Here is an 11,603-nt window from a genome sequence, read left to right as displayed (position 1 = left end):
TGCCTGTGAGACATGACACATCTCTCCAAACTCCAGCTTGTCCCTTGCCCTCCTGCCAGACGTTCATCTCACTGTTGATGGCCTCCCAGCCAGACAGCCCATCACTGCCACAACCACCTCACTCCTTGCACCACTTGGGTGGTTGACTAGCACCGACAGGATTAACCCTGAAGTTATAAACCGAATGGTCCCTGCTGTTACATTTCCTGCAGTTTCAAAATTACACCATCAGTCAGAAAGCTATCTGGTCCAACCTCTGGTCCAAACTCTGATGGTAAAGAGACCATCTGAAATTGTTTAACTAGTCCAGTGGTTTGTCATGGAATTCTACTCAGTATTGATCCGGAGCATATTCCAACGTATACTTAGCAGAGTAAAAACTTAAATAAGCTGCAGGATTCCCCAAAAATAGACCAGAGGCAGACATCTGAAGGCAGGCCCTGTTTAGGGAAGCTCTTAATGTTTAATAGACTATTGTATTTTAATATTCTGTTGGAAGCTGCCCAGAGTGGCTGGGGAAACCCAGCCAGATGGGTGGGGTATAAATAAATTATTATTATTATTATTATATTTCATGCAGCAGAGCTTTACTGCTCCTGAAGGCAAATGAGCACAAATCCATTACATTCAGAATTGGCACTATCCATAAAGAATCCAGCTGCAGAAGACTTAACTAAAACTTAAAAAACTTATAATAAGTCTAAAACTTAACACTAAGCATACTATGTACAGAACACCACACCAGAAGGAAAAGAAATAGAAAGAGAAAAGTGAAAACCAGGCTCCTTCTGGCCTTACTTTTAAGGTCGGCATGACATTGACAGAAAAGAGATAAGAGAACCAGTTCAAGCCAGCTCTACTTAAGCTTCTCTGAAGGAATAACCCAAACATCAGGAACCTTCTGCTTGTTTCTTTCACACAGAAAAGCTTCCAGGACCCTCTTGAATTAATTAGAATCGGAAAGACCTCTACACATCCGATCAATACTTTCTGCACTAAGAAACGCAAATGGACATGGTGTTCATCCAGTGTGCCCTGGGGTGCCTTGAATGATGGTCAGGGATGCTATGGGCAACACTGGCCTCTGTCCCCTTTTCCTTCTCTGATGCCCTCTTGCATCTCTGACTCCCAAAGGCTTGCACAGCTGTTTGTTGCAGCATCCCTGGCTATACGCTCCACAGGCAAACGGTACCTCTGGTCAGCGGGTGCTGGTTGCCAGGAGCTGAGGTGGCCTCAGAGTAAGCAAGCAAGCGACGAAGCCCAGCCAGCCAGCCTGCCAGCCCTTGCTATTGGGAATGGAGGGACACATCCCAGGCCCCTTCTGGTTCCTTCACTACAAGAAGCGAGGTTACAGGGAACCAGGCAGAGGGCCTTCTCGGTGGTGGCACCCACCCTGTGGTGGCACCTGCCCTGCCACCAGATGTCTAGGAAATAAACAACTATCTGACTTTTAGAAGACATCTGAAGGCAACCCTGTTTAGGGAAATTTTTAATTTTTGATGCTTTATCATGTTTTTAATATTCTGTTGTGAGCTTCTCAGAGTAGCTGGGGAAACCCAGGCAGATGGGTGTGGTATAAATAATAAATTTATTATTATTATTATTATTATTATTATTATTATTATTATTATTATTCAGTGGTGTTCTGTTTTCAAAGTCTCGTTCCCACCTGCAAATTCTCATGGATCCTTTATTGACCCTAGTGCTATTAAACTTGTTCTTAAATTACTGTATTTTTCACTCTATAAGACGCACCCGACCATAAGACGCACCTAGTTTTAGAGGAGGAGAACGGGGGGGGGGGGAATTCTCTCCCTCTCTGTGCAGCGCCTCTCCACGGCTTCAAGGATAGCCGTGCCAAGCCTCTTCAAGGGATGGGGAGCGTTCCTCCCATTGCCCTGAAGAGGCTTTGCGTGGCTATCCCTGAAGCCAGGAGAGCAAGAGGGATCGGTGCTGCAGGGATAGCTGCGCAGCCTGCATTCGCTCCATAAGATGCACACACATTTCCCCTTACTTTTTAGGAGGGGCAAAGTGTGTCTTATAGAGCGAAAAATACGGTATGTTCGGTCTGATTGGGTTGAAGATGCCCACCCTCATTGGGGGCCTTAACCCGAGCCTTGCCCAGGCATCGCTCAGATTTATGCATGAAAGCAGAAACCCAAGTTTGAGTTCTTCATCCAGCAGCGAGGGCCAGGACAACTTTGGTCATAGTACCACATATGAATCTACTTCTGCATAAATCAAGAGTGATCCATGCCAGTAATCTGTGAATTTACTGCCATTTCTATGGATCGGGACCGTCTCATCTTTTAAATACGGAGAAGCACACACCCATCTTACTTTCTTTGAGAAACTCCTATATTCCACCTTGCTTTCCATTTCTTGTGGAAAGGCTCCTATGACAATGAAAGGGTCTGAATCCCATAATCCCTTCCCTCTGGCTCAGAGACTGAAGCTGAAGCTTTACAACCAGAGAGACTCTATATCTTATGTTATCGTTGGGTGGTTTGATTTTCCTATTGTTCCTGACCAGAAGGCTGGAAAAGAAAACCTCATTCTGACATGCTACTACATCCTTTAAAAAAAATAAAAATTAAAAAGTTTCCAAGATTGCAAACTTTATTTATCACCAAGGCAATCAAAAAAGGCTTTTGGGGAGGGATGGGGAACTGCCTGCCTGCCTGCTCCAAGAGGAGAGAGAGTTGCAAGAAGTCAGAGTGTTTCCCTTAGCCTAAAATCCATGCAAAGAATGTGCTCGTGAACAAAACACGTTATAGTTGGGAGTGAAACCAATTCAGCATCTGTGAAATTAACGCTGTTCACCTGTTCAAAGAAATCTCAGTAGTTTCATCCGACGGGTTTTAAGTGCTTAAATCTGCCTAAAAATTGCATACAGCTAAAACAATAGTTTTAATCTAAAGAAGTGGGGAGAAGAAGCATACTTGGGACTTATAAAGCTAAAGGTAAAGGGACCCCTGACCATTAGGTCCAGTCGTGGCCAACTCTGGGGTTGCGGCGCTCATCTCTCTTTATTGGCCGAGGGAGCCAGCGTACAGCTTCCGGGTCATGTGGCCAGCATGACTAAGCCGCTTCTGGTGAACCAGAGCAGCGCACAGAAACACCGTTTACCTTCCCGCTGGAGTGGTACCTATTTATCTACTTGCACTTTGACGTGCTTTCTAACTGCTAGGTTGGCAGGAGCAGGGACCGAGCAATGGGAGCTCACCCCGTCGCGGGGATTTAAACCGCCGACCTTCTGATCGGCAAGTCCTGGGCTCTGTGGCGCTACCCGTGTGCTACCCGTGTCCCTATTTGGGACTTATAGAATCATCGAATTGTGGAGTTGGAAGTAACCATAAAGGCTGACTACACAGCTAAAAATGACTACAGATGCAGCGGTGTCTGAACTTTTTTCAAAGAGGGCCAGATTTGATGAAATGAAGGGCTGTGAGGGCCAGCCAAAGGGCTGACCATAGTTGCTGAGCTTTATTTAAGATTGAGGTTGTTGAGGTTTTTGTTGTTTGTTGAGCTTTTATTTTGGGTTGAAGTTGTCAAGAGTTTTTTAGGATTTTGCCCCAGGAAATAAACTGCCACAGGGGCCGGATTTAACCGACCGGATTTCTGCCTGACAGATGACCACCCGACCTCTCTTTAAAAGCCTGCAATGAAGGAGAGCCCATTACCTTCTAAGGTGGTCTGTTCCACTGTTGAACAGCTCTTAGCTTCAGAAAGTTTTTCCTAGTGTTTAGTCAGACTCTCCTTTCTTGTAACTTGAGACCATTGGCTCAGGTTCTACCCTCCAGAGCAGGAGAAAACAAGCTTGTTCCCATATTGGAACAAACTGGAACGTGTCCAGAGGAGGGCAACCAAAATGGTCAAAGGCCTGGAAACGATGCCTTATGAGGAACGGCTAAGGGAGCTGGGCATGTTTAGCCTGGAGAAGAGGAGGTTAAGGGGTGATATGATAGCCATGTTCAAATATATAAAAGGATGTCACATAGAGGAGGGAGAAAGGTTGTTTTCTGCTGCTCCAGAGAAGCGGACACGGAGCAATGGATCCAAACTACAAGAAAGAAGATTCCACCTAAACATTAGGAAGAACTTCCTGACAGTAAGAGCTGTTCGACAGTGGAATTTGCTGCCAAGGAGTGTGGTGGAGTCTCCTTCTTTGGAAGTCTTTAAGCAGAGGCTTGACAACCATATGTCAGGAGTGCTCTGATGGTGTTTCCTGCTTGGCAGGGGGTTGGACTCGATGGCCCTTGTGGTCTCTATGATTCTATGATTCTATGATTCTATGATTCTATGATTCTATGATTCTATATTCCATGGGACAGCCCATATGAGATATGTGAAGAGGGCTATTGTATCTCCTCTCAGTCTCCTCTTTTCCAGGCTAAACATACCCAGCTCCTTCAACCGTTCCTCATAAGGCTTGGTTTCCAAACCCTTGATCATCTTGGTTGCCCTCCTCTGCACACCTTCCAGCGTCTCAATGTCCATCTTCTTTTAAATAGATGGTTACATTTTTAAAACATGTCTGGTGGGATTGGACCAGAAGGTGTTGGGTTGGCTTCCATCTCTGAGGTTTCCAGGGTTTCAGACAGGGAGTCTTTTCCAGCCCTGCCTGTAGGCATCAGGAATCGAACCCATGACCCTCTGCATGCAAAGCATCCCCCCTACCTCTGAGCTGCAACTCATCTCCAACCAATTACAAGCAGCATAAGAATTCCAAAGCAAGGATGCCCAGTTCATAACATGGATTTTATGAGCCCTGCTACCTGCTGAAAGAACAGCTCAATTAGGCTCTCCTGTCCCCGAACTGTTCCCTGCCCCCACCTGGTCATGATAAAAAGTACTATTTAATTTTAAAGAATTGATGACGGGGTCTAACTGCTTTCCTCTTCCCTCCATAGTCCTGTTACCTTTTATGTTGCGTATTTATTTTTTAGGGTTGTCCGCCTGTAGGCAGGGACTGTCTTGTTTCAATGGATTGCACATAAGCTGGTTTGAGAGACTTTTCGGCAGAGGACTGGGGTAAAAAGGTAAATGCATCAGTACATACATCCATAAGGTAAAGGGACCCCTGACCATTAGGTCCAGTCGTGACCGACTCTGGGGTTGCGGCGATCATCTCACTTTATTGGCCGAGGGAGCCAGCGTACAGCTTCCGGGTCATGCGGCCAGCATGACTAAGCCGCTTCTGGCGAACCAGAGCAGCGCACGGAAACGCCGTTTACCTTCCCGCCAGAGCAGTAGCTTTTTATCTACTTGCACTTTGATGTGCTTTCAAACTGCTAGGTTGGCAGGAGCAGGGACTGAGCAACGGGAGCTCACCCCGTCACGAGGATTCGAACTGCTGACCTTCTGATCAGCAAGTCCTAGGCTCTGTGGTTTAACCCAGAGCGCCACCCGCATCCCACATACATGCATAGTGCCTTGCCAACTGCCACCTGGAACTGCTGTTTGCACAGGTTGGTTTGACCTTCAACCGGCAGGTATATTGCCACCCATATCCTGCCCAGGTGGAAAAGGGGAGAGTTGTTTCGTGATGAATGATAGAATGTCTTTCTTTCTTTCTTTCTTTCTTTCTTTCTTTCTTTCTTTCTTTCTTTCTTTCTCCTTCTTCTTCTCTAGCCAATGACAGCTTTACCCAAATTAATCTCTGCTCCTTTTTTGAGTGCAAACTCTTGATTTGTGCCAAAATAAAGTAATTTTTGCTCTTATCAGCTCCTGATCTGTGTTCAGTTCCAACGGAACTCAAAAGAGTTCACAACCGAGGCCATTGTGAAATTGATCCGACTTTCCCCTTTCAGTTAATTAATCAGAACTGAGTTCCTGCTTATATTTCCAGTAAATGCGGTGCTATTCTCAAAAGCAACGCTTCCAACTTATTTTCATTGGCATCAAACTTCGACACGCGGAGAAGCTCCTTCTGGAAAAAGCCATGCCCCAAAAAGACTAAAGCGGGAGAGATGGATTTTCTGGGGCCATTGAGTTGGAAAGGATTTGCTAAGGGCAATTAAAGGAAGGGCAGGGTCAGAGGAAGTCAAGGCCCGGAACAATAGTGATACTTGATACAGCGGCATTATAGACCAGCCAGTGGTGTAGCGTGGGTTGTCAGCACCCGGGGCAAGGCAAGTAATTTGCGCCCCCTAACCCGTGGATTTTAGCACTCGAGCCAGGTAGGGGCAGGGAGCTGCGAGTGCAAGCGCCCCCCCCCCCCGATGTTGCACCCGGTGCGGCCGGCCCCCTCTGCACCCCCCACGCTACGCCACTGAGACCAGCGCCTTTCTGACATCTCAAAATATTGCCAGCATGGCTAAACCTTCGGGTGCCTGGCATCTTTTCGATGGCAGGCAAAGCCTATGGGGTTGCGGTGTAGCAATTAGGGTGCGGGATCAGGACCTGGGAGACCAATGGTCCAGTCCCCACTCATCCATGAAACTCATTGGGTGACCCTCAACCAGTCGCTGCCTCTCCACCTAACCTACCTTACAGGATTGTTGGGAAGAGAGCCAGTGTGGTGTAGTGGTTAAGAGCGGTAGTCACGTAATCTGGGGAACCGGGTTCGTGTCTCCGCTCCTCCACATGCAGCTGCTGGGTGACCTTGGGCTAGTCACACTTCTCTGAAGTCTCTCAGCCTCACTCACCTCACAGACTGTTTGTTGTGGGGGAGGAAGGGAAAGGAGAATGTTAGCCGCTTTGAGACTCCTTTGGGTAGTGATAAAGCAGGATATCAAATCCAAGATAAAACGAGGAGTGGGGAGAATCATGTATACCATCTTGAGTTCTTTGAAGGAAAGGCAGAATACAAATGCATTCGTTTATTGGTTTGTTTTAAATTTATTTCAGCTATAAATTGCTTAAAGGCCTCTGCATTTCAGGAGGCCCTTTAAGGAAGTGTGCTCTTTTCATAGTTTTAATTGCACTTTTTGCAATTGTTTACATGCACAGCTTAGCATCTAAGATAATTAAGAGGGGTATAAATGGCTTAAATATGCAAAACCAGAACCATAGTAATTTAGGTAACTCCTATACCATACCTTTAAAGCACATAAAAGGTAAAGGGACCCCTGGACTGGGGTCCAGTCATGACCGACTCTGGGGTTGCGGCGCTCATCTCGCTTTATTGGCCAAGGGAGCCGGCATACAACTTCCGGGTCATGTAGCCAGCATGACTAAGCCACTTCTGGCGAACCAGAGCAGCACACGGAAACGCCGTTTACCTTCCTGCTGGAGTGGTACCTATTTATCTACTTGCACTTTGATGTGCTTTTGAACTGCTAGGTTGACCGGAGCAGGGACCAAGCAACGGGAGCTCACCCTATCGCGGGAATTCAAACCGCCGACCTTCTGATCAGCAAGTCTTCGGTGATCAGCCTTCTTTATGGTCCTGCTCTCACTTCCATACATCACTACTGGGAAAACCATAGCTATCACTATACGGAAATATATGTATCATCTACCTAAAAGAAGAAAAGTATTGACAAACTAGAAGGTGCACAGAGAAGGGCAACCAAGATCATCAAGGGTCTGGAAATCAAGTCTCATGAACAATGGTTGAGCGACTTGGGGGTGTTTAGCCTGGATAAGAGGATACTTAGAGGTGATCTGATAGGCACCCTCAAATTTCTGAAGGGCTGTCACATAGAAGATGATGCTAACTTGTTTTCTGTTGCTCCAGAGGGTAGGAATCAAGCCCTGGATTCATAGAATCATAGAGTTGGAAGAGACCACAAGGGCCATCAAGTCCAACCCCCTGCCAAGCAGGAAACACCATCAGAGCACTCCTGACATATGGTTGTCAAGCCTCTGCTTAAAGACCTCCAAAGAAGGAGACTCCACCACACTCCTTGGCAGCAAATTCCACTGTCAAACAGCTCTTACTGTCAGGAAGTTCTTCCTAATGTTTAGGTGGAATCTTCTTTCTTGTAATTTGGATCCATTGCTCCGTGTCCGCTTCTCTGGAGCCGCAGAAAACAACCTTTCTCCCTCCTCTATGTGACATCCTTTTATATATTTGAACATGGCTATCATATCACCCCTTAACCTCCTCTTCTCCAGGCTAAACATGCCCAGCTCCCTTAGCCGTTCCTCATAAGGCATCGTTTCCAGGCCTTTGACCATTTTGGTTGCCCTCCTCTGGACACGTTCTAGTTTGTCAGTGTCCTTCTTGAACTGTGGTGCCCAGAACTGGACACAGTACTCCAAATTACAAGAAAGCAGATTCCAACTAAACATTTGGAATAACTTTCTGACGGTTAAGAGCTGCTCAACAGCAGAACGTGCTCCCTCAGAAGTTGGTGGACTCTCCTTCCCTGGAGGTTTGTAAAGAGAGGTTGGATGGGCATCTGCCAGGGATTATTTAGCTGATAATTCCTGCATTGCAGGGGGTTTGGACTGGTTGCCACAGAGTTCCCTTCCAGTTCTACAATTCTGTCACCCAGTTTGTCTCGACAGGAAAAAGAATCATGAGACAGCCGCTCGTTTTAACACACTTGGTTGTGACCTGTGCAGACTGCATCCACTAAGCTTAATGGAACAGCATTCAAGCTGCCATTGTGAACAGGTGGCAAAATGTATCTGTTTGGCTTAATTGCCAGGGAAAACAGAAGTTCGCAACTAAGCCATTGAGAGGGATTCTTGCTCTCCCTTTTAGTGGCTCTGAATTCGTTACTAGGGCAAGAAATCCAGTTGGTTGCATCATGGTCGGAAAATTCACGCAGGGTGTGGGTGAGCCTGAACTGGAGGGGGATACTTTCATTTAAAAAAGAAAAGTCCTCGTTTATTTTTATTTTTAGTCATATCTCCACCCCTGCCCTCCATTACTCAGCCTACTGTGAAGGGATCATTCCTTTTAGCGGAGCCTGAAACTACCCAGAGTTTATTTCGTGTCCGAGATGGAGGCAATTCATGTAAGGCTTCACCGTTGGTGCCGGCCCTATCCTTAGACAGGAGAAGCATCTGTAGAACTGGCCCACCTATGGGGCTGGGTGAGATGGCTACCTCAGACAGCACCCCCCCCCCAAAGGGCATCACCCCATTTCCAAGACAGAAGGTTTTCCATCACCCTGACTGCTTGGGGGGGGGGGGTTGGAGGCCATTCTTGAACTTGCTTGGTTCTGTGTGGGTTGTTCAGAACACCACTGAGATCCGGATGGGCCCTAACAAAGCTGAGTGCTGTTTAATGGTGCATTATTTTTAAAGGAGGAGCAACCGGCCTGCGTTGACTGGATTTCAGAAAGAAAACAGTGTTTCCTTTGTCACGCCGAGGAGAGCAGTTAGTTCAGTGATCATTGGCACTTGGAATCTACTCTGAAATCACAGGCCATGTGCGAATCAATTATTGTCTAATGACAGGCGTGTGCAAAGGATGTCATAATATCGTCTTTGTGTCTGGGAGATAATCTGTGAACTAATTAGCGCTGTCTGAATTCCACGTTTCCTTCTCACTGAAGCAAGCCAGGAAGAGTAATTCTCAGAAGTCAGGATGAAACCTTTCCCGAAGAATTGTCCTCTCCGGCAGAGAGTGCTGAACCTGTGACCCTCCCCATGTTTTTGGATGACAACTCCCGACAACCCCCGGCAGCATGTCCAACAATCTCTGGAGGTCCATAGATTCTCCATTCCTGAAATAATTTCCTTGTTGTTGTTGTTAATTTATATGCCGCTTAGGTGCCAAAATGGCTTCTAAGCAGTTTCTAAAACTAGGGACGTAGCCAAACCATTCATTTAAGACCCTTTTATGCCATGGCTTCCCCTAAAGATGTGCAGCTTGTATAGAGTACTGGGAGTTGTTAGGAGAGCCATTTTGAACTACAGTTCCCAGAATTCTTGGGAGGAGAGAGCCAAGGACTGTTAGCAAGGCTGAGAGGGGAGTCTTATCGTCTGTGCAGCCCAGGAACCCGGTACACACTGCCCAGGCAGGGGAGGTCATTTTGGTGCTAATGGAGCAATTTGGCTTCACCCCCAGAGGCACACTCCATTGTCTCCCGAGACAAATGACAACAATAAATATGCCTTGAATCCATAGCAAGGGTGTGACGGAGGATTCTTATCCCTGCAGCAAAGGCGTTGCTGCCCTTCACCTGGAATCCGTAAACAAACGGTGTCGCGAGGGATCAAAACAGGATCCCCTCTGCAACCACAGCATAGAGATCTGAAAATATAGGACACACAAGAACATAGGGAAGCAGCCCCGGCTCCCAGCTGAAAAACCACAGAGACAGACTGCAGAGAGGTGGAGGGTGCTTTACCCAAGGCAGAGCTGGGAGTGACTGTTCCAAGCTGGGAGAGATGGAAGGGTCAACCGGGCACCGAATATACCCAGCTCTACCTCTCGGTCATGTCTGAATCAAGAGAGGCCATGCAAACCCTCGCCAGGAGCTCAGATGAATGCATGATGGCAATAAGAAGGTGCTGTGAGTGGGCGGTTTCTGAGTCTGGATGGAATTATAGAACTGTCAAGTTGGAAGGGGCCCTGAGGGTCATCTAGTCCAACCCCCTGCAAAGCAGGGGAATATCAGCTAAAGCATCCATGACAGATAATAATATTAATATTAATAATAATAATAATAATCTGGCTGGGTTTCCTCAGCCACTCTGGGCGGCCTCCAACAGAATATTAAAATACAATAGTCTATTAAACATTAAAAGCTTCCCTAAACAGGGCTGCCTTCAGATGTCTTCTAAAAGTCTGGTAGTTGTTTTTCTCTTTGACGTCTGGTGGGAGGGTGTTCCACAGGGCGGGTGCCACTACCGAGAAGGCCCTCTGCCTGGTTCTCTGTAACTTGGCTTCTTGCAGTGAGGGAACCGCCAGAAGGCCCTCGGCGCTGGACCTCAGTGTCCGGGCAGAACAATGGGGGTGGAGACGCTCCTTCAGGTATACTAGACTGAGGCCGTTTAGGGCTTTAAAGGTCAGCACCAACACTTTGAATTGTGCTTGGAAATGTACTGGGAGCCAGTGTAGATCTTTCAAGACGGGAGTTATGTAGTCTCAGCGGCTGCTCCCAGTCACCAGTCTAGCTGCCACATTCTGGATTAGTTGTAGTTTCCTCTTCATAGATAGGCCCACATAGAGCGCATTGCAGTAGTCCAAGCAAGAGATAACTAGAGCATGCACCACTCTGGTGAGACAGTCCACGGACAGGTAGGGTCTCAGCCTGCATTCCAGGTGGAGCTGGTAGACAGCTGCCCTGGACACAGAATTGACCTGCGCCTCCATGGACAGCTGAGTCCAAAATGACTCCCAGGCTGTGCACCTGGTCCTTCAGGGCCACAGTTACCCCATTCAGGACCAGGGAGTCCTCCACACCAGCCCGCCCCCTGTCCCCCAAAAACAGTATTTCCGTCTTGTCAGAATTCAACCTCAATCTGTTAGCTGCCATCCATCCTCCAACCGCCTCCAGACGCTCACACAGGACCTTCACTGGTTCTGATTTGAAAGAGAGGTAGAGCTGGGTATCATCCGCATCCAACCTCTGTATTGAAAACCTCCAAAGGAGGAGAGTCCACCTTGTGGGAGTCTGTTCCACTGCTGAACAGCTCTTACCATCAGAAAGTTCTTCCTGATGTTTAGTTAGAATCTCCTTTCTTGTACCTGG

This window comes from Podarcis tiliguerta, assembly GCF_965153285.1.
Source record: "Podarcis tiliguerta genome assembly, chromosome: 1".
In the NCBI taxonomy this organism is placed as follows: Eukaryota; Metazoa; Chordata; class Lepidosauria; order Squamata; family Lacertidae; genus Podarcis; species Podarcis tiliguerta.
Note: the sequence above shows the minus strand (reverse complement) of the source record.